Source organism: Octodon degus, unplaced genomic scaffold (genome assembly GCF_000260255.1).
Source record: "Octodon degus isolate 3935 unplaced genomic scaffold, OctDeg1.0 scaffold00042, whole genome shotgun sequence".
Lineage (NCBI taxonomy): Eukaryota > Metazoa > Chordata > Mammalia > Rodentia > Octodontidae > Octodon > Octodon degus.
Window position 1 is genome coordinate 9,263,746 of NW_004524618.1, and position 4,202 is coordinate 9,267,947.

A 4,202-nucleotide genomic window follows, 5' to 3' on the forward strand; every position below is an offset into this window, starting at 1 on the left:
TATATATATATATATATATAGTCTAGATGCTATTCATCCTTGCCAGATTCCTAATCTCAGTAAAAATGTCTCAGTTTCTGATAAATCTTAAAATGCTGGTTTTAAGACTAAGATGCATGTATTTATAATGTTAAGAAAGTGCCCCATTCTTAACTTCCTTGTTTTTTTAATCAGAAAAATGCATGACATTCTATTCAAAGCTTTTTCAGCACACTTGGACATGATCATGATTTTTTTTCTTAAGTATACTTATATGGCTGCTATAGTAATAATATATCTAATACTGAGCCAAGCATGCATTCATAGAAAGTATCCAGCTGACCATGAATTGTTATTTTATTAATGTGGTGTTAGATTCTGTTTGCTAATATTCTATGTAATATGTTTATCAAATATTCATTTCAGTATTCAAAGTTGTGCTGGGTAGTTTTAAGTAGTAGTTATTTCTACATGGTTTTTGTTTCTTCTTCAGTAATTGTAATATTATTTTAAAAAGTTTCCATCTTTTCTTATCTCATACTTATAATGCTTTTTTCTGATCCAGCTTAATTAAAAATCAAATGGATTTTCTCCTGTTTATTTTGCTGACTTTTATCAATAGTCTTCAATAGGTTTCTTAGTGCACATTCCCTTGGGTCCTAGTAATTTAATATGTATTTCTAAGATAGATATTTCCCTGTTTCTTTCCTGAATTTAAACAACTGTTATAATTTCTTCTTGTTTTAGTTCATTTCTCTTTCAATTTTTGAATGTTAGATTCTAACTTGTTTTTCATATCTCAAAAACTGCAAGCATTATTTATTCAATTTTTAGTACTGAATTAAAACCTTCTACTTTACAGCTAAATTTTGAACCGTGTTATATATTAATTTTTAATTAACTATAAATTTGTTCTTTTCTGCCAATAAATTTTTGTTTATTATGTGATCTTATGATAGTTCTATAGTTCCTATTTTCCCACTTCTTTGCTTACATGGTAGTGTCCCCTTCAATAGCAGATACTGTTAATACCACAGTTATCAAATTTTTATCAACTGCTTTACAATATGTTGGACTTTGTGTTGGTGTGAAGCTAAGTTGCTCGAAAGCTAGTTTGACAGTTCTACACCCAAGGCCAGGAACTCCCCAGGCTTACAACTTTTTTTAAAAAAAGTATTACTAAATGTTTGCAGTTCACAGTCATCTTAGAAAGTGGTTGTACGTGCATACCAGAGTTTGCTTCTTTTTCTTTTACGCCCCTTCCCCTGCTTCCTCCTCAAATTTCCCTATCCCATTTTTCATTTTTGCTGACATTGTTAATCTTATCTCATGTTGTGACACATAATATTTACATTAATTGAAGTTATTAGTCATTAGTTTCCTGTGGCATATCTTTATTCAATTTATTTCCCCTTTCTCTTATCTCCCTGATACTTTTTCCTTTGAAGTTTTTTCCTATTACAAGAAATCCATCTCCTTCTACCCATCCTTTATTATTGTCTTTGTCTGTACTTTGCCTCATTCAAATGAGGGATACAAAAGAATATTTCAGCTTGTGTGTCTGGTTTAAGTCACTCAACATTATAATTTCCTGGTGCATTTTTTTCTGATAAATGTCTCAAATCTATTATTCCTTATAGCAGAATAGTATTCCATTATATATAGATGCTACATTTCTTTTCTTCAGTCATCTGTTTATGGTATACAGGTTGTTTCCAGGACTTATCTATTAAGAGTTGAACTACTATAAAAATTTGCATGCATGCATTGCTGTAGAATGAGGTCTTAAGCTCTTTTGGGAAAGTATCTAGAAGGTAACTTCTAATTTCTAGCAAGAACATCTAATATCAGTTCTTTGATAAACCTCCATACTCATTTCCATTATGGTTATATTAGTTTATATTACCACCAACAATAAAGAAGCATTTATACTTCACAACTGCCTCACCAGCATTTGTCATTAATTTCTTAATGATTACTGTTCTTTGTGGAATTAGATGTACTCTTAGTGTTGTTTGTATTTGTGTTTCTCTACTGGCAAAGATGTTGAGCATTTTTCATATATTTGTTGACCATATATATTTTTTTTTCCTCTGTGAAGTGTCTGTTCATTTCTCTGGCCCATTTTTTGGCTGGGTCTTCAATTTTAGGTAGTTTAATATTTTTTGAGATTTTTTTAAGTTCTGGACATTACTCCTCTTTCTGAAGAGTAGTTGACAGAACTTTTTTTTCCATTCTGTCGGTTGTTTCTTCACTTCCTTCATTTGCTGTACAGAAGTTTTGATCTGATAAAATCCCATTTGTTGATTCCTTCTGTTAGTTCTTATGCAACTAAAGTTTTGTTTAGAAAATCATCTTGTGTTCAAGTCTCTTATGTGTTCAAATGCTTTATCTACCAGTAGATTTAATGGTTCTGTTTTAGTGTCTAGATCTTTGATCTATTTTTATTTTAACTTAGTATATGGTGAGAGATATGGGACCAGGTTCAATCTTCTGCACACAGAAAACTGCACAAAGTTTTCCCAGCACCACTTGCTGAATAGGCTATCTTTTCCCCCACAAATGTTTTTCACTCCTTTGTCAGAAATCAAATAGCTGAATTGTCTGGGACAGTTCCTATCTTCTCAATTCTGTTCCATTAATCTATATATTTGTTTTTGTTCCAGTAGCACACTGTTATTATCACTATTGCTTTGTAGTATAGGTTGAAGTCAGGTATTGCGATGGCTTATGCTTTGCTTTTCCCCAAAATTACTTTTTCTCTTTTGAGTATCTTCCCACTCATATGAATTTTAGGACTGTTTGGAGAACCCAAAGAATTCCCCCAAAACTTGATGGAATTAATAACCAACTTTAGTAATGTAGCACGATACAAGAGCAACACAAAAATTGTTAGCATTTTGTGCAGAGAATGGGCAAGAAGGAAATTATGAAAACAATGCCATTTTTAGTACCTTCCAAAAAATGAACCTAAGAATTAACCTGACTAAGGAAGTGAAATAACACTTCAAAGAAAACTACAGTACTCTGAAAAATGAGCTTAAGCAGGACATCAGAAAATGGAAAGGTGTCCCTTGATCCTGGATGGGCAAAAATCAATATTGCCAAACTGGCCAAACTTTCAAAACTGTTATACAGATTCAATGAAGTCAAAACATCAACAAGTCTATGTCTTACAGGTTTGTACCAGAGGATGACTCACAGAAAAACCAAATTCCACTTTCAAATCCAAATTCCTGGGGAAGAGACATATTAGTCCTGCGTAGATGAGTCATCCCACTGTTGAGCCCATGAAATGCAGCCAATGTGGGAAAAGTCATTTTAACAAAAACATAATTATTTTGAAACCATACACATGAAGGAGTTAGCTAGAAGTTTGGGATAGAAAACTTTGCCGAAGAATAGGAATGCCTTTTCATTTGAAAGGCAGAAAAAATAATTACCTGCTAAAATTTTAAACAAAGGAAGGTCCAATTAATTGCACATAATGGAATCTACTTCCTTAAAAAGCAAAAGAAAATAATGGTATCCTATTAGTAGCCAACAACAACTTCATTCCTTTATGTCCATATCTAAAACTCCTCTCTATTTCAAATAGCTATTTTCCTAATACATCCTTTTTGTTCCTAGTAATCCCACAAAGCATAGCACTCTGGCTCAATAATCTTTCTCCAGATATCATGTACTTCACTGAGCTGCTTCTTGGCTCTTTGCAGCTTGATTCATATATTGTATTCCTTGATCTCCTGTTTCCACTATTTTATGAATACAGTTTGTCTCCCTTTCCAAATTTTAAGCTCCTCCCAAAGCTACAACTCTTGTAGCATAGGTCTTGCTTCACCTTGGCCTTAACCATCCAGCAGGAAAGTATAAAAATGAAGTATAAGAAATAAAGCCATGCTGTTATGTTGAGCTGTAGGGGACTCAGGTCAACAATTTCTGACAGTGCCAGTCAAGTGGAAGACCTAATACTATTATGGGCTACTGGACTCTTTTAGAATATTTTGCTGAGTTTACACACTTATAATATTCAAATAACGGAACTTAACAAAAAAGGGGATACAGATGAATGTCCATTTTGTATCTCTGTATTCAAAGTGGTTAAGATAGATATATGGTTCTTAATGAATAGAGGAATTTGTTCTAATGGTGTTTGTAAATAGGATATCATGTCTGCATCTTGTACAGCAATTAACTACTAGGAAGAATGTATGCAATGTGTT